Here is a 19972-nt window from a genome sequence, read left to right on the forward strand (position 1 = left end):
TTCTGTTTACCCGCCTGTTTCCCCACATCTCTTTCCCCACCTCTGATTCCACGCCTCTGATTCCCCGCCTCTCATTCCCCGCCTCTGATTCCCCGCCTCTGATTCACCGCCTCCCTTTCCGCGCAACTTTCCTGGCCTACGTTTCCCCACATCTCTTTCCAAACCTCTGATTCCACGCCTCTGATTCGCAGCCTCTGATTGCCCGCCTCTGATTCCCTGCCTCTGATTCCCCGCCTCTGATTCCCCGCCTCTAATTTCCCGCCTCTGATTCCCCGCCTCTGATTCCCCGCCTCTGATTCCCTGCCTCTGATTCCCCGCCTCTGATTCCCTGCCTCTTTTTCCCTGCCTCTATTTCCGTGCCTCTTTCTCTGCATCTCGTTTCCCACATCTCATTTCCCCCTTCAGATAACCGGCATCAGATTCACTGCCACAGATTCCCAGCCTCAGATTCCCTGCCTCAGATTCCCTGCATCAGATTCCCTTCATCTGATTCCCTGCCTCTGATTACCCGCCTCTGATTTCCCACCTCTGAGTCCCTGCCTCAGATTCCCTGCCTCTGATTCTCTGCCTCTGATTCCCTGCCTCTGATTCCCTGCATCTGATTGCCCGCCTCTGATTCTCTGCCTCTGATTCCCCGCCTCTGATTCCCCGCCTCTGATTCCCCGCCTCTGATTCCTCGCCTCTGATTCCCCGCCTCTGATTCCCCACCTCTGTCTCTATGCCTCTCTTTTGCCTGCACTCTTTCCCCTCCACTCTTTCCGTGCCACTCTTTCCCTCCCTCAATTTCAACAACTCTGTTTGATCTGTTCTGTGTACCTCATTTTCAACATACAAGTTCCAACCACTATGTTTCGCCCATCTCTTTCGCCGCCTCTATTTATGCACCTATGTTTACCCGCTTCTGTTTACCCGCCTGTTTCCCCACATCTCTTTCCCCACCTCTGATTCCACGCCTCTGATTCCCCGCCTCTCATTCCCCGCCTCTGATTCCCCGCCTCTGATTCACCGCCTCCCTTTCCGCGCAACTTTCCTGGCCTAAGTTTCCCCACATCTCTTTCCCCACCTCTGATTCCACGCCTCTGATTCGCCGCCTCTGATTGCCCGCCTCTGATTCCCTGCCTCTGATTCCCCGCCTCTGATTCCCCGCCTCTAATTCCCCGCCTCTGATTCCCCGCCTCTGATTCCCCGCCTCTGATTCGCCGCCTCTGATTCCCCGCCTCTGATTCCCTGCCTCTTTATCCCTGCCTCTATTTCCGTGCCTCTTTCTCTGCATCTCGTTTCCCACATCTCATTTCCCCCTTCAGATAACCGGCATCAGATTCCCTGCCACAGATTCCCAGCCTCAGATTCCCTGCCTCAGATTCCCTGCATCAGATTCCCTTCATCTGATTCCCTGCCTCTGATTACCCGCCTCTGATTCCCCACCTCTGAGTCCCTGCCTCAGATTCCCTGCCTCTGATTCTCTGCCTCTGATTCCCTTCCTCTGATTCCCTGCATCTGATTGCCCGCCTCTGATTCTCCGCCTCTGATTCCCCGCCTCTGATTCCCCGCCTCTGATTCCCCGCCTCTGATTCCTCACCTCTGATTCCCCGCCTCTGATTCCCTTCCTCTGATAACCTGCCTCTGATTCCCTGCCTCTGAGTCCCCACTTCTGATTCCCCGCGTCCGATTCCGCACCCATGTTTCACCGCCTCTGTTGCTCTGCTTCTGATTTCCCGGCTCAGATTCACCGGCTCTGATTCCGCATCTCTGATTCCACGCCTCTCTTTCTGTGTCTCTGATTCCCCGCCTCTGATTCCACGCCTCTGATTACCTGCCTCTGATACCCTGCCTCTCTTTCCCTGCCTCTATTTCCGTGCCTCTTTCTCTGCATCTCGTTTCCCACATCTCATTTCCCCCTTCTGATAACCCGCATCAGATTCCCTGCCACAGATTCCCTGCCTCAGATTCCCTGCCTCACATTCCCTGCATCAGATTCCCTTCATTTGATTCCCTGCCTCTGATTCCCCGCCTCTGATTCACCACCTCATATTCGCCGCCTCAGGTTCCCTGCCTCTGATTCCCTGCCTCTGATTCCCTGCCTCTGATTCCCTGCATCTGATTCCCCGCCTCTGATTCACCGCCTCTGATTCCCCGCCTCTGATTCCCCGCCTCTGATTCCCCGCCTCTGATTCCCCGCCTCTGATTCCCCGCCTCTGATTCCCCGCCTCTGATTCCCTGCCTCTCTGTCCCTGCCTCTATTTCCGTGCCTCTTTCTCTGCATCTCGTTTCCCACATCTCATTACCCCCTTCTGATAACCCGCATCAGATTCCATGCCACAGATTCCCTGCCTCAGATTCCCTGCCTCAGATTCCCTGCATCAGATTCCCTTCATTTGATTCCCTGCCTCTGTTTACCCGTCTCTGATTCCCCACCTCTGATTCCCTGCCTCAGATTCCCTGCCTCTGATTCCCTGCCTCTGATTCCCTGCCTCTGATTCCCTGCATCTGATTGCCGGCCTCTGATTCTCCGCCTCTGATTCCCCGCCTCAGATTCCCCACCTCTGATTCCCCGCTTCTGATTCCCCGCCTCTGATTTCCCGCCTCTGATTACCCGCCTCTGATTCCCCGTCTCTGATTCCCCACCTCTGATTCACTGCCTAGCTTTCCGCACAACTTTCCTGACCTACGTTTCCCCACATATCTTTCCCCGCCTCTGATACCCTGCCTCTGATTCCCCGCCTCTGATTCCCCGCCTCTGATTCCCCGCATCTGATACCCCGCCTCTGATTCTCCGCCTCTGATACCATGCCTCTGATAACTTTTTACTGATTCCCTGCCTCAGATTCGCTGCCTCCGATTCCCTGCCTCAAATTCCCTGCCTCAGATTCCCTGCATCAGATTCCCTTCATCTGATTCCCTGCCTCTGATTCCCCGCCTCTGATTCCCTGCCTCTGATTCCCCACCGCTGTCTCTACGCCTCTCATTTGCCTGCACTCTTTCCCCTCCACTCTTTCCGTGCCTCTCTTTCCCTCCCTCAATTTCAACAACTCTGTTTGATCTGTTCTGTGTACCTAATTTTCAACACACAAGTTCCAACCACTATGTTTCGCCCATCTCTTTCGCTGCCTCTATTTATGCACCTATGTTTACCGCTATAGTTTTCCCGCCTGATTCCCCACATCTCTTTCCCCACCTCTGATTCCACGCCTCTGATTCCCCGCCTCTGATTCCCCGCCTCTGATACCCCGCCTCTGATTCACCGCCTCCCTTTACGCGCAACTTTCCTGGCCTACGTTTCCCCACATCTCTTTCCCCACCTCTGATTCCACGCCTCAGATTCGCCGCCTCTGATTTCCCGCCTCTGATTCCCTGCCTCTGATTCCCCGCCTCTGATTCCCCGCCTCTGATTCCCCCCTCTGATTCCCCGCCTCTGATTCCCCGCCTCTGATTCCCCACCTCTGATTCCCCGCCTCTGATTCCCTGCCTCTCTTTCCCTGCCTCTATTTCCGTGCCTCTTTCTCTGCATCTCGTTTCCCACATCTCATTTCCCCCTTCTGATAACCCTCATCAGATTCCCTGCCACAGATTCCCTTCATCTGATTCCCTGCCTCTGATTCCCCGCCTCTGATTCCCCACCTCTGATTCCCTGCCTCAGATTCCCTGCCTCTGATTCCCTGTCTCTGATTCCCCGCCTCTGATTCCCCACCTCTGATTCCCTGCCTCAGATTCCCTGCCTCTGATTCCCTGCCTCTGATTCCCTGCCTCTGATTCCCTGCATCTGATTGCCGGCCTCTGATTCTCCGCATCTGATTCCCCGCCTCTGATTCCCCACCTCTGATTCCCCGCTTCTGATTTCGTGCCTCTGATTTCCCGCCTCTGATTCTCCGCCTCTGATTCCCCGCCTCTGATTCCCCACCTCTGATACCCCGCTTATGATTCCCCACCTCTGATTCCCTGCCTCAGATTCCCTGTCTCTGATACCCCGCCTCTGATTCCCCGTATCTGATTCCCTGCATCTGATTCCCCGCCTCAGATACCCCGCCTCTGATTTCCCGGCTCTGATTCCCTGCCTCTGATTCCCCGCCTCTGATTCCCCGCCTCTGATTCCCCACCTCTGATTCCCCGCCTCTGATTCCCCGCCTGTGTTTACCTGCCTCTGTTTACACGCCTGTTTCCCCGCCTCTGATTCCCCACCTCAGATTCCCTACCTCAGATTCCCTGCCTCTGATTCCCTGCCTCTGATTCCCTGCCTCTGATTCCCTGCATCTGATTGCCCGCCTCTGATTCTCCGCCTCTGATTCCCCGCCTCTGATTCCCCACCTCTGATTCCCCGCTTCTGATTCCCCGCCTCTGATTCCCCGCCTCTGATTCCCCGCCTCTGATTCCCCGCCTCTGATTCCCCACCTCTGATTCACTGCCGCCCTTTCCGCTCAACTTTCCTGGCCTACGTTTCCCCACATATCTTTCCCCGCCTCTGATACCCCGCCTCTGACTCCCCGCCTCTGATTCCCCGCCTCTGATGACCCGCATCTGATACCCCGCCTCTGATTCCCCGCCTCTGATACCCTGCCTCTGATAACTTTTTACTGATTCCCTGCCTCAGATTCCCTGCCTCCGATTCCCTGCCTCAGATTCCCTGCCTCAGATTCCCTGCATCAGATTCCCTTCATCTGATTCCCTGCCTCTGATTCCCCGCCTCTGATTCCCCGCCTCTGATTCCCCGCCTCTGATTCCCCACCTCTTTCTCTACGCCTCTCTTTTGGCTGCACTCTTTCCCCTCCACTCTTTCCGTGCCTCTCTTTCCCTCCCTCAATTTCAACAACTCTGTTTGATCTGTTCCGTGTACCTCATTTTCAACATACAAGTTCCAACCACTATGTTTCGCCCATCTCTTTCGCCGCCTCTATTTATGCACCTATGTTTACCCGCTTCTGTTTACCCGCCTGTTTCCCCACATCTCTTTCCCCACCTCTGATTCCACGCCTCTGATTCCCCGCCTCTCATTCCCCGCATCTGATTCCCCGCCTCTGATTCACCGCCTCCCTTTCCGCGCAACTTTCCTGGCCTACGTTTACCCACATCTCTTTCCCCACCTCTGATTCCACGCCTCTGATTCGCCGCCTCTGATTGCCCGCCTCTGATTTCCTGCATCTGATTCCCCGCCTCTGATTCCCCGCCTCTGATTCCCCGCCTCTGATTCCCTGCCTCTGATTCCCCGCCTCTGATTCCCCGCATCTGATTCCCTGCCTATCTTTCCCTGCCTCTATTTCCGTGCCTCTTTCTCTGCATCTCGTTTCCCACATCTCATTTCCCCCTTCAGATAACCCGCATCAGTTTCCCTGCCACAGATTCCCTGCCTCAGATTCCCTGCATCAGATTCCCTGCATCAGATTCCCTTCATCTGATTCCCTGCCTCTGATTCCCCGCGGCTGATTCCCCACCTCTGATTCCCTGCCTCTGATTCCCTGCCTCTGATTCACTGCCTCTGATTCCCTGCATCTGATTGCCCGCCTCTGATTCCCTGCCTCTGATTCCCCGCCTCTGATTCCCCGCCTCTGATTCCCCGCCTCTGATTCCCCACCTCTGATTCCCCACTTCTGATTCGCCGCCTCTGATTCCCCGTCTCTGATTCCACGCCTCTGATTCCCCGCCTCTGATTCCGCGCCTCTGATTCCCCGCCTCTGATTCCCCGCCTCTGATTCCCCGCCTCTGTTTACCCTCCTGTTTCCCCGCCTCTGATTCCCCACCTCAGATTCCCTGCCTCAGATTCCCTGCCTCTGATTCCCTGCCTCTGATTCCCTTCCTCTGATTCCCTGCATCTGATTGCCCGCCTCTGATTCTCCGCCTCTGATTCCCCGCCTCTGATTCCCCACCTCTGATTCCCCGCTTCTGATTCCCCGCCTCTGATTCCCCGCCTCTGATTCCCCGCCTCTGATTCCCCGCCTCTGATTCCCCACCTCTGATTCACTGCCTCCCTTTCCGCTCAACTTTCCTGGCCTACGTTTCCCCACATATCTTTCCCCGCCTCTGATTCCCCGCCTCTTATTCCACGCCTCTGATTCCCCGCCTCTGATTCCCCACCTCTGATTCCCCGCCTCTAATTCCCCGCCTCTGATTCCCCTCCTCTGATACCCCGCCTCTGATTCCCCGCCTCTGATTCCCCGCATCTGATTCCCCGCATCTGATTCCCCGCCTCTGATTCCCCGCCTCTGATTCCCCGCCTCTGATTCCCCGCCTCTGATTCCCCGCCTCTGATTCCCCGCCTCTTATTCCCCGCCTATGTTTACCCGCCTCTGTTTACCCGCCTGTTTCCCCGCCTCAGATTCCCTGCCTCAGATTCCTTGCATCAGATTCCCTTCATCTGATTCCCTGCATCTGATTCCCTGCCTCTGATTCCCCGCCTCTGATTCCCCGCCTCTGATTCCCCACCTCTGATTCCCCCCTCTTATTCCCCGCCTCTGATTCCCCTCCTCTGATTCCCCGCCTCTGATTCCCCGCGTCTGATACCCTGCCTCTCTTTCCCTTCCTCTATTTCCGTGCCTCTTTCTCTGCATCTCGTTTCCCACATCTCATTTCCCCCTTCTGATAACCCGCATCAGATTCCCTGCCACAGATTCCCTGCCTCAGTTTCCCTGCCTCAGATTCCCTGCATCAGATTCCCTGCATCAGATTCCCTTCATCTGATTCCCTGCCTCTGATTCCCCGCCTCTGATTCCCCACCTCTGAGACCCTGCCTCAGATTCCCTGCCTCTGATTCTCTGCGTCTGATTCCCTTCCCCTGATTCCCTGCATCTGATTGCCCGCCTCTGATTCTCCGCATCTGATTCCCCGCCTCTGATTCCCCGCCTCTGATTCCCCGCCTCTGATTCCTCGCCTCTGATTCCCCGCCTCTGATTCCCTGCCTCTGATAACCTGCTTCTGATTCCCTGCCTCTGATTCCCTGCCTCTGATTCCCTGCCTCTGAGTCCCCACTTCTGATTCCCCGCGTCCGATTCCGCACCCATGTTTCACCGCCTCTGTTGCACTGCTTCTGATTTCCCGGCTCAGATTCACCCGCTCTGATTCCGCACCTCTGATTCCACGCCTCTCTTTCTGTGTCTCTGATACCCCGCGTCTGATTCCACGCCTCTGATTACCCGCCTCTGATACCCTGCCTCTCTTTCCCTGCCCCTATTTCCGTGCCTCTTTCTCTGCATCTCGTTTCCCACATCTCATTTCCCCCTTCTGATAACCCGCATCGGATTCCCTGCCACAGATTCCCTGCCTCAGATTCCCTGCCTCAGATTCCCTGCATCAGATTCCCTTCATCTGATTCCCTGCCTCTGTTTACCCGTCTCTGATTCCCCACCTCTGATTCCCTGCCTCAGATTCCCTGCCTCTGATTCCCTGCCTCTGATTCCCTGCATCTGATTCCCTGCCTCTGATTCCCCGCCTCTGATTCCCCGCCTCTGATTCCCCACCTCTGATTCCCCCCTCTTATTCCCCGCCTCTGATTCCCCTCCTCTGATTCCCCGCCTCTGATTCCCCGCGTCTGATACTCTGCCTCTCTTTCCCTTCCTCTATTTCCGTGCCTCTTTCTCTGCATCTCGTTTCCCACATCTCATTTCCCCCTTCTGATAACCCGCATCAGATTCCCTGCCACAGATTCCCTGCCTCAGTTTCCCTGCCTCAGATTCCCTGCATCAGATTCCCTGCATCAGATTCCCTTCATCTGATTCCCTGCCTCTGATTCCCCGCCTCTGATTCCCCACCTCTGAGACCCTGCCTCAGATTCCCTGCCTCTGATTCTCTGCGTCTGATTCCCTTCCCCTGATTCCCTGCATCTGATTGCCCGCCTCTGATTCTCCGCATCTGATTCCCCGCCTCTGATTCCCCGCCTCTGATTCCCCGCCTCTGATTCCTCGCCTCTGATTCCCCGCCTCTGATTCCCTGCCTCTGATAACCTGCTTCTGATTCCCTGCCTCTGATTCCCTGCCTCTGATTCCCTGCCTCTGAGTCCCCACTTCTGATTCCCCGCGTCCGATTCCGCACCCATGTTTCACCGCCTCTGTTGCACTGCTTCTGATTTCCCGGCTCAGATTCACCCGCTCTGATTCCGCACCTCTGATTCCACGCCTCTCTTTCTGTGTCTCTGATACCCCGCGTCTGATTCCACGCCTCTGATTACCCGCCTCTGATACCCTGCCTCTCTTTCCCTGCCCCTATTTCCGTGCCTCTTTCTCTGCATCTCGTTTCCCACATCTCATTTCCCCCTTCTGATAACCCGCATCGGATTCCCTGCCACAGATTCCCTGCCTCAGATTCCCTGCCTCAGATTCCCTGCATCAGATTCCCTTCATCTGATTCCCTGCCTCTGATTCCCCGCCTCTGATTCCCTGCCTCTGATTCCCCACCTCTGTTTACCCGCCTGTTTCCCCGCCTCTGAATCACCACCTCATATTCGCCGCCTCAGATTCCCTGCCTCTGATTCCCTGCCTCTGATTCCCTGCCTCAGATTCCCTGCATCTGATTGCCCGCCTCTGAATCCCTGCCTCTGATTCCCCGCCTCTGATTCCCCGCCTCTGATTCCCCGCCTCTGATTCCCTACCTCCGATTCCCCACTTCTGATTCCCCGCCTCTGATTCCCCGCCTCTGATTCCACGCCTCTGATTCCCCGCCTCCGATACCCCGCCTCTGATTCCACGCCTCTGATACCCCGCCTCTGATTCCCCGCATCTGATTCCCCGCCTCAGATTCCCCGCCTCTGATTTCCCGGCTCTGATTCCCCGCCTCTGATTCCCCGACTCTGATTCTCCGCCTCTGATTCCCCACCTATGTTTACCCGCCTCTGTTTAACCGCCTGTTTTCCCGCCTCTGATTCCCCACCACAGATTCCCTGCCTCAGATTCCCTGCTTCTGATTCCCTGCCTCTGATTCCCTGCCTCTGATTCACTGCATCTGATTGCCCGCCTCTGATTCCCCGCCTCTGATTCCCCGCCTCTGATTCCCCACCTCTGATTCCCCACTTCTGATTCCCCGCCTCTGATTCCCCGCCTCTGATTCCCCGCTTCTGATTCACCGCCTCTGATTCCCCGCCTCTGAGTCCCCGCCTCTGATTCCCCACTTCTGATTGCCCGCCTCTGATTCCCTGCCTATGATTCCCCGCCTCTGATTCCCCACATCTGATTCCCCACTTCTGATTCCCCGCCTCTGATTCCCCGCCTCTGATTCCACGCCTCTGATTCCCCACCTCTGATTCCCCGCCTCTGATTCCCTGCCTCTGATTCCCCACATCTGATACCCCGCCTCTGATTCCCCGCCTCTGATTCCCCGCATCTGATTCCCCGCCTCTGATTCCGAGGCTCTTATTCCCCGCCTCTGATTCCCCACCTCTGATTCCCCGCCTCTGATTCCCCGCCTCTGATTCCCCGCCTATGTTTACCCGCCTCTGTTTACCCGCCTGTTTCCCCGCCTCTCATTCCCCACCTCAGATTCCCTACCTCAGATTCCCTGCCTCTGATTCCCTGCCTCTGATTCCCTGCCTCTGATTCACTGCATCTGATTGCCCGCCTCTGATTCTCCGCCTCTGATTCCCCGCCTCTGATTCCCCACCTATGATTCCCCGCTTCTGATTCCCCGCCTCTGATTCCCCGCCTCTGATTCCCCGCCTCTCATTCCCCGCCTCTGATTCCCCACATCTGATTCACTGCCTCCCTTTCCGCTCAACTTTCCTGGCCTACGTTTCTCCACATATCTTTCCCCGCCTCTGATACCCCGCCTCTGATTCCCCGCCTCTGATTCCCCGCCTCTGATGACCCGCATCTGATACCCCGCCTCTGATTCCCCGCCTCTGATACCCTGCCTCTGATAACTTTTTACTGATTCCCTGCCTCAGATTCCCTGCGTCCGATTCCCTGCCTCAGATTCCCTGCCTCAGATTCCCTGCATCAGAATCCCTTCATCTGATTCCCTGCCTCTGATTCCCCGCCTCAGATTCCCAGCCTCTGATTCCCCACCTCTGTCTCTATGCCTCTATTTTGCCTGCACTCTTTCCCCTCCACTCTTTCCGTGCCTCTCTTTCCCTCCCTCAATTTCAACAACTCTGTTTGATCTGTTCTGTGTACCTCATTTTCAACATACAAGTTCCAACCACTATGTTTCGCCCATCTCTTTCGCCGCCTCTATTTATGCACCTATGTTTACCCGCTTCTGTTTACCCGCCTGTTTCCCCACATCTCTTTCCCCACCTCTGATTCCACGCCTCTGATTCCCCACCTCTCATTCCCCGCCTCTGATTCCCCGCCTCTGATTCACCGCCTCCCTTTCCGCTCAACTTTCCTGGCCTACGTTTCCCCACATCTCTTTCCCCACCTCTGATTCCACGCCTCTGATTCGCCGCCTCTGATTGCCCGCCTCTGATTCCCTGCCTCTGATTCCCCGCCTCTGATTCCCCGCCTCTAATTCCCCGCCTCTGATTCCCCGCCTCTGATTCCCCGCCTCTGATTCCCCGCCTCTGATTCCCCGCCTCTGATTCCCTGCCTCTTTTTCCCTGCCTCTATTTCCGTGCCTCTTTCTCTGCATCTCGTTTCCCACATCTCATTTCCCCCTTCAGATAACCGGCATCAGATTCCCTGCCACAGATTCCCAGCCTCAGATTCCCTGCCTCAGATTCCCTGCATCAGATTCCCTTCATCTGATTCCCTGCCTCTGATTACCCGCCTCTGATTCCCCACCTCTGAGTACCTGCCTCAGATTCCCTGCCTCTGATTCTCTGCCTCTGATTCCCTGCTTCTGATTCCCTGCATCTGATTGCCCGCCTCTGATTCTCCGCCTCTGATTCCCCGCCTCTGATTCCCCGCCTCTGATTCCCCGCCTCTGATTCCTCGCCTCTGATTCCCCGCCTCTGATTCCCCACCTCTGTCTCTATGCCTCTCTTTTGCCTGCACTCTTTCCCCTCCACTCTTTCCGTGCCACTCTTTCCCTCCCTCAATTTCAACAACTCTGTTTGATCTGTTCTGTGTACCTCATTTTCAACATACAAGTTCCAACCACTATGTTTCGCCCATCTCTTTCGCCGCCTCTATTTATGCACCTATGTTTACCCGCTTCTGTTTACCCACCTGTTTCCCCACATCTCTTTCCCCACCTCTGATTCCACGCCTCTGATTCCCCGCCTCTCATTCCCCGCCTCTGATTCCCCGCCTCTGATTCACCGCCTCCCTTTCCGCGCAACTTTCCTGGCCTACGTTTCCCCACATCTCTTTCCCCACCTCTGATTCCACGCCTCTGATTCGCCGCCTCTGATTGCCCGCCTCTGATTCCCTGCCTCTGATTCCCCGCCTCTGATTCCCCGCCTCTAATTCCCCGCCTCTGATTCCCCGCCTCTGATTCCCCGCCTCTGATTCCCCGCCTCTGATTCCCTGCCTCTGATTCCCTGCCTCTGATTCCCTGCCTCTGAGTCCCCACTTCTGATTCCCCGCGTCCGATTCCGCACCCATGTTTCACCGCCTCTGTTGCACTGCTTCTGATTTCCCGGCTCAGATTCACCCGCTCTGATTCCGCACCTCTGATTCCACGCCTCTCTTTCTGTGTCTCTGATACCCCGCGTCTGATTCCACGCCTCTGATTACCCGCCTCTGATACCCTGCCTCTCTTTCCCTGCCCCTATTTCCGTGCCTCTTTCTCTGCATCTCGTTTCCCACATCTCATTTCCCCCTTCTGATAACCCGCATCGGATTCCCTGCCACAGATTCCCTGCCTCAGATTCCCTGCCTCAGATTCCCTGCATCAGATTCCCTTCATCTGATTCCCTGCCTCTGATTCCCCGCCTCTGATTCCCTGCCTCTGATTCCCCACCTCTGTTTACCCGCCTGTTTCCCCGCCTCTGAATCACCACCTCATATTCGCGGCCTCAGATTCCCTGCCTCTGATTCCCTGCCTCTGATTCCCTGCCTCAGATTCCCTGCATCTGATTGCCCGCCTCTGATTCCCTGCCTCTGATTCCCCGCCTCTGATTCCCCGCCTCTGATTCCCCGCCTCTGATTCCCTACCTCCGATTCCCCACTTCTGATTCCCCGCCTCTGATTCCCCGCCTCTGATTCCACGCCTCTGATTCCCCGCCTCCGATACCCCGCCTCTGATTCCACGCCTCTGATACCCCGCCTCTGATTCCCCGCATCTGATTCCCCGCCTCAGATTCCCCGCCTCTGATTTCCCGGCTCTGATTCCCCGCCTCTGATTCCCCGACTCTGATTCTCCGCCTCTGATTCCCCACCTATGTTTACCCGCCTCTGTTTAACCGCCTGTTTTCCCGCCTCTGATTCCCCACCACAGATTCCCTGCCTCAGATTCCCTGCCTCTGATTCCCTGCCTCTGATTCCCTGCCTCTGATTCACTGCATCTGATTGCCCGCCTCTGATTCCCCGCCTCTGATTCCCCGCCTCTGATTCCCCACCTCTGATTCCCCACTTCTGATTCCCCGCCTCTGATTCCCCGCCTCTGATTCCCCGCTTCTGATTCACCGCCTCTGATTCCCCGCCTCTGAGTCCCCGCCTCTGATTCCCCACTTCTGATTGCCCGCCTCTGATTCCCTGCCTATGATTCCCCGCCTCTGATTCCCCACATCTGATTCCCCACTTCTGATTCCCCGCCTCTGATTCCCCGCCTCTGATTCCACGCCTCTGATTCCCCACCTCTGATTCCCCGCCTCTGATTCCCTGCCTCTGATTCCCCACATCTGATACCCCGCCTCTGATTCCCCGCCTCTGATTCCCCGCATCTGATTCCCCGCCTCTGATTCCGAGCCTCTTATTCCCCGCCTCTGATTCCCCACCTCTGATTCCCCGCCTCTGATTCCCCGCCTCTGATTCCCCGCCTATGTTTACCCGCCTCTGTTTACCCGCCTGTTTCCCCGCCTCTCATTCCCCACCTCAGATTCCCTACCTCAGATTCCCTGCCTCTGATTCCCTGCCTCTGATTCCCTGCCTCTGATTCACTGCATCTGATTGCCCGCCTCTGATTCTCCGCCTCTGATTCCCCGCCTCTGATTCCCCACCTATGATTCCCCGCTTCTGATTCCCCGCCTCTGATTCCCCGCCTCTGATTCCCCGCCTCTCATTCCCCGCCTCTGATTCCCCACCTCTGATTCACTGCCTCCCTTTCCGCTCAACTTTCCTGGCCTACGTTTCTCCACATATCTTTCCCCGCCTCTGATACCCCGCCTCTGATTCCCCGCCTCTGATTCCCCGCCTCTGATGACCCGCATCTGATACCCCGCCTCTGATTCCCCGCCTCTGATACCCTGCCTCTGATAACTTTTTACTGATTCCCTGCCTCAGATTCCCTGCGTCCGATTCCCTGCCTCAGATTCCCTGCCTCAGATTCCCTGCATCAGAATCCCTTCATCTGATTCCCTGCCTCTGATTCCCCGCCTCAGATTCCCAGCCTCTGATTCCCCACCTCTGTCTCTATGCCTCTATTTTGCCTGCACTCTTTCCCCTCCACTCTTTCCGTGCCTCTCTTTCCCTCCCTCAATTTCAACAACTCTGTTTGATCTGTTCTGTGTACCTCATTTTCAACATACAAGTTCCAACCACTATGTTTCGCCCATCTCTTTCGCCGCCTCTATTTATGCACCTATGTTTACCCGCTTCTGTTTACCCGCCTGTTTCCCCACATCTCTTTCCCCACCTCTGATTCCACGCCTCTGATTCCCCGCCTCTCATTCCCCGCCTCTGATTCCCCGCCTCTGATTCACCGCCTCCCTTTCCGCTCAACTTTCCTGGCCTACGTTTCCCCACATCTCTTTCCCCACCTCTGATTCCACGCCTCTGATTCGCCGCCTCTGATTGCCCGCCTCTGATTCCCTGCCTCTGATTCCCCGCCTCTGATTCCCCGCCTCTAATTCCCCGCCTCTGATTCCCCGCCTCTGATTCCCCGCCTCTGATTCCCCACCTCTGAGTCCCTGCCTCAGATTCCCTGCCTCTGATTCTCTGCCTCTGATTCCCTTCCTCTGATTCCCTGCATCTGATTGCCCGCCTCTGATTCTCCGCCTCTGATTCCCCGCCTCTGATTCCCCGCCTCTGATTCCCCGCCTCTGATTCCTCACCTCTGATTCCCCGCCTCTGATTCCCTTCCTCTGATAACCTGCCTCTGATTCCCTGCCTCTGAGTCCCCACTTCTGATTCCCCGCCTCTAATTTCCCGCCTCTGATTCCCCGCCTCTGATTCCCCGCCTCTGATTCCCCGCCTCTGATTCCCCGCCTCTGATTCCCTGCCTCTTTTTCCCTGCCTCTATTTCCGTGCCTCTTTCTCTGCATCTCGTTTCCCACATCTCATTTCCCCCTTCAGATAACCGGCATCAGATTCACTGCCACAGATTCCCAGCCTCAGATTCCCTGCCTCAGATTCCCTGCATCAGATTCCCTTCATCTGATTCCCTGCCTCTGATTACCCGCCTCTGATTTCCCACCTCTGAGTCCCTGCCTCAGATTCCCTGCCTCTGATTCTCTGCCTCTGATTCCCTGCCTCTGATTCCCTGCATCTGATTGCCCGCCTCTGATTCTCTGCCTCTGATTCCCCGCCTCTGATTCCCCGCCTCTGATTCCCCGCCTCTGATTCCTCGCCTCTGATTCCCCGCCTCTGATTCCCCACCTCTGTCTCTATGCCTCTCTTTTGCCTGCACTCTTTCCCCTCCACTCTTTCCGTGCCCCTCTTTCCCTCCCTCAATTTCAACAACTCTGTTTGATCTGTTCTGTGTACCTCATTTTCAACATACAAGTTCCAACCACTATGTTTCGCCCATCTCTTTCGCCGCCTCTATTTATGCACCTATGTTTACCCGCTTCTGTTTACCCGCCTGTTTCCCCACATCTCTTTCCCCACCTCTGATTCCACGCCTCTGATTCCCCGCCTCTCATTCCCCGCTTCTGATTCCCCGCCTCTGATTCACCGCCTCCCTTTCCGCGCAACTTTCCTGGCCTAAGTTTCCCCACATCTCTTTCCCCACCTCTGATTCCACGCCTCTGATTCGCCGCCTCTGATTGCCCGCCTCTGATTCCCTGCCTCTGATTCCCCGCCTCTGATTCCCCGCCTCTAATTCCCCGCCTCTGATTCCCCGCCTCTGATTCCCCGCCTCTGATTCGCCGCCTCTGATTCCCCGCCTCTGATTCCCTGCCTCTTTATCCCTGCCTCTATTTCCGTGCCTCTTTCTCTGCATCTCGTTTCCCACATCTCATTTCCCCCTTCAGATAACCGGCATCAGATTCCCTGCCACAGATTCCCAGCCTCAGATTCCCTGCCTCAGATTCCCTGCATCAGATTCCCTTCATCTGATTCCCTGCCTCAGATTACCCGCCTCTGATTCCCCACCTCTGAGTCCCTGCCTCAGATTCCCTGCCTCTGATTCTCTGCCTCTGATTCCCTTCCTCTGATTCCCTGCATCTGATTGCCCGCCTCTGATTCTCCGCCTCTGATTCCCCGCCTCTGATTCCCCGCCTCTGATTCCCCGCCTCTGATTCCTCACCTCTGATTCCCCGCCTCTGATTCCCTTCCTCTGATAACCTGCCTCTGATTCCCTGCCTCTGAGTCCCCACTTCTGATTCCCCGCGTCCGATTCCGCACCCATGTTTCACCGCCTCTGTTGCTCTGCTTCTGATTTCCCGGCTCAGATTCACCGGCTCTGATTCCGCATCTCTGATTCCACGCCTCTCTTTCTGTGTCTCTGATTCCCCGCCTCTGATTCCACTCCTCTGATTACCTGCCTCTGATACCCTGCCTCTCTTTCCCTGCCTCTATTTCCGTGCCTCTTTCTCTGCATCTCGTTTCCCACATCTCATTTCCCCCTTCTGATAACCCGCATCAGATTCCCTGCCACAGATTCCCTGCCTCAGATTCCCTGCCTCACATTCCCTGCATCAGATTCCCTTCATTTGATTCCCTGCCTCTGATTCCCCGCCTCTGATTCACCACCTCATATTCGCCGCCTCAGGTTCCCTGCCTCTGATTCCCTGCCTCTGATTCCCTGCCTCTGATTCCCTGCATCTGATTCCCCGCCTCTGATTCACCGCCTCTGATTCCCCGCCTCTGATTCCCCGCCTCTGATTCCCCGCCTCTGATTCCCCGCCTCTGATTCCCCGCCTCTGATTCCCCGCCTCTGATTCCCTGCCTCTCTGTCCCTGCCTCTATTTCCGTGCCTCTTTCTCTGCATCTCGTTTCCCACATCTCATTACCCCCTTCTGATAACCCGCATCAGATTCCATGCCACAGATTCCCTGCCTCAGATTCCCTGCCTCAGATTCCCTGCATCAGATTCCCTTCATCTGATTCCCTGCCTCTGTTTACCCGTCTCTGATTCCCCACCTCTGATTCCCTGCCTCAGATTCCCTGCCTCTGATTCCCTGCCTCTGATTCCCTGCCTCTGATTCCCTGCATCTGATTGCCGGCCTCTGATTCTCCGCCTCTGATTCCCCGCCTCAGATTCCCCACCTCTGATTCCCCGCTTCTGATTCCCCGCCTCTGATTTCCCGCCTCTGATTACCCGCCTCTGATTCCCCGTCTCTGATTCCCCACCTCTGATTCACTGCCTAGCTTTCCGCACAACTTTCCTGACCTACGTTTCCCCACATATCTTTCCCCGCCTCTGATACCCTGCCTCTGATTCCCTGCCTCTGATTCCCCGCCTCTGATTCCCCGCATCTGATACCCCGCCTCTGATTCTCCGCCTCTGATACCATGCCTCTGATAACTTTTTACTGATTCCCTGCCTCAGATTCGCTGCCTCCGATTCCCTGCCTCAAATTCCCTGCCTCAGATTCCCTGCATCAGATTCCCTTCATCTGATTCCCTGCCTCTGATTCCCCGCCTCTGATTCCCTGCCTCTGATTCCCCACCGCTGTCTCTACGCCTCTCATTTGCCTGCACTCTTTCCCCTCCACTCTTTCCGTGCCTCTCTTTCCCTCCCTCAATTTCAACAACTCTGTTTGATCTGTTCTGTGTACCTAATTTTCAACACACAAGTTCCAACCACTATGTTTCGCCCATCTCTTTCGCTGCCTCTATTTATGCACCTATGTTTACCGCTATAGTTTTCCCGCCTGATTCCCCACATCTCTTTCCCCACCTCTGATTCCACGCCTCTGATTCCCCGCCTCTGATTCCCCGCCTCTGATACCCCGCCTCTGATTCACCGCCTCCCTTTACGCGCAACTTTCCTGGCCTACGTTTCCCCACATCTCATTCCCCACCTCTGATTCCACGCCTCAGATTCGCCGCCTCTGATTTCCCGCCTCTGATTCCCTGCCTCTGATTCCCCGCCTCTGATTCCCCGCCTCTGATTCCCCCCTCTGATTCCCCGCCTCTGATTCCCCGCCTCTGATTCCCCACCTCTGATTCCCCGCCTCTGATTCCCTGCCTCTCTTTCCCTGCCTCTATTTCCGTGCCTCTTTCTCTGCATCTCGTTTCCCACATCTCATTTCCCCCTTCTGATAACACTCATCAGATTCCCTGCCACAGATTCCCTTCATCTGATTCCCTGCCTCTGATTCCCCGCCTCTGATTCCCCACCTCTGATTCCCTGCCTCAGATTCCCTGCCTCTGATTCCCTGTCTCTGATTCCCCGCCTCTGATTCCCCACCTCTGATTCCCTGCCTCAGATTCCCTGCCTCTGATTCCCTGCCTCTGATTCCCTGCCTCTGATTCCCTGCATCTGATTGCCGGCCTCTGATTCTCCGCATCTGATTCCCCGCCTCTGATTCCCCACCTCTGATTCCCCGCTTCTGATTTCGTGCCTCTGATTTCCCGCCTCTGATTCTCCGCCTCTGATTCCCCGCCTCTGATTCCCCACCTCTGATACCCCGCTTATGATTCCCCGCCTCTGATTTCCCTGCCTCTGATTCCCTGCCTCTGATTCCCCGCCACTGATTCCCCACCTCTGATTCCCTGCCTCAGATTCCCTGTCTCTGATACCCCGCCTCTGATTCCCCGCATCTGATTCCCTGCATCTGATTCCCCGCCTCAGATACCCCGCCTCTGATTTCCCGGCTCTGATTCCCTGCCTCTGATTCCCCGCCTCTGATTCCCCGCCTCTGATTCCCCACCTCTGATTCCCCGCCTCTGATTCCCCGCCTGTGTTTACCTGCCTCTGTTTACACGCCTGTTTCCCCGCCTCTGATTCCCCACCTCAGATTCCCTACCTCAGATTCCCTGCCTCTGATTCCCTGCCTCTGATTCCCTGCCTCTGATTCCCTGCATCTGATTGCCCGCCTCTGATTCTCCGCCTCTGATTCCCCGCCTCTGATTCCCCACCTCTGATTCCCCGCTTCTGATTCCCCGCCTCTGATTCCCCGCCTCTGATTCCCCGCCTCTGATTCCCCGCCTCTGATTCCCCACCTCTGATTCACTGCCGCCCTTTCCGCTCAACTTTCCTGGCCTACGTTTCCCCACATATCTTTCCCCGCCTCTGATACCCCGCCTCTGACTCCCCGCCTCTGATTCCCCGCCTCTGATGACCCGCATCTGATACCCCGCCTCTGATTCCCCGCCTCTGATACCCTGCCTCTGATAACTTTTTACTGATTCCCTGCCTCAGATTCCCTGCCTCCGATTCCCTGCCTCAGATTCCCTGCCTCAGATTCCCTGCATCAGATTCCCTTCATCTGATTCCCTGCCTCTGATTCCCCGCCTCTGATTCCCCGCCTCTGATTCCCCGCCTCTGATTCCCCACCTCTTTCTCTACGCCTCTCTTTTGGCTGCACTCTTTCCCCTCCACTCTTTCCGTGCCTCTCTTTCCCTCCCTCAATTTCAACAACTCTGTTTGATCTGTTCCGTGTACCTCATTTTCAACATACAAGTTCCAACCACTATGTTTCGCCCATCTCTTTCGCCGCCTCTATTTATGCACCTATGTTTACCCGCTTCTGTTTACCCGCCTGTTTCCCCACATCTCTTTCCCCACCTCTGATTCCACGCCTCTGATTCCCCGCCTCTCATTCCCCGCATCTGATTCCCCGCCTCTGATTCACCGCCTCCCTTTCCGCGCAACTTTCCTGGCCTACGTTTACCCACATCTCTTTCCCCACCTCTGATTCCACGCCTCTGATTCGCCGCCTCTGATTGCCCGCCTCTGATTTCCTGCATCTGATTCCCCGCCTCTGATTCCCCGCCTCTGATTCCCCGCCTCTGATTCCCTGCCTCTGATTCCCCGCCTCTGATTCCCCGCATCTGATTCCCTGCCTATCTTTCCCTGCCTCTATTTCCGTGCCTCTTTCTCTGCATCTCGTTTCCCACATCTCATTTCCCCCTTCAGATAACCCGCATCAGTTTCCCTGCCACAGATTCCCTGCCTCAGATTCCCTGCATCAGATTCCCTGCATCAGATTCCCTTCATCTGATTCCCTGCCTCTGATTCCCCGCGGCTGATTCCCCACCTCTGATTCCCTGCCTCTGATTCCCTGCCTCTGATTCACTGCCTCTGATTCCCTGCATCTGATTGCCCGCCTCTGATTCCCTGCCTCTGATTCCCCGCCTCTGATTCCCCGCCTCTGATTCCCCGCCTCTGATTCCCCACCTCTGATTCCCCACTTCTGATTCGCCGCCTCTGATTCCCCGTCTCTGATTCCATGCCTCTGATTCCCCGCCTCTGATTCCGCGCCTCTGATTCCCCGCCTCTGATTCCCCGCCTCTGATTCCCCGCCTCTGTTTACCCTCCTGTTTCCCCGCCTCTGATTCCCCACCTCAGATTCCCTGCCTCAGATTCCCTGCCTCTGATTCCCTGCCTCTGATTCCCTTCCTCTGATTCCCTGCATCTGATTGCCCGCCTCTGATTCTCCGCCTCTGATTCCCCGCCTCTGATTCCCCACCTCTGATTCCCCGCTTCTGATTCCCCGCCTCTGATTCCCCGCCTCTGATTCCCCGCCTCTGATTCCCCGCCTCTGATTCCCCACCTCTGATTCACTGCCTCCCTTTCCGCTCAACTTTCCTGGCCTACGTTTCCCCACATATCTTTCCCCGCCTCT

The sequence above is a fragment of the Narcine bancroftii genome, chromosome 8 (genome assembly GCF_036971445.1).
Source record: "Narcine bancroftii isolate sNarBan1 chromosome 8, sNarBan1.hap1, whole genome shotgun sequence".
In the NCBI taxonomy this organism is placed as follows: domain Eukaryota; kingdom Metazoa; phylum Chordata; class Chondrichthyes; order Torpediniformes; family Narcinidae; genus Narcine; species Narcine bancroftii.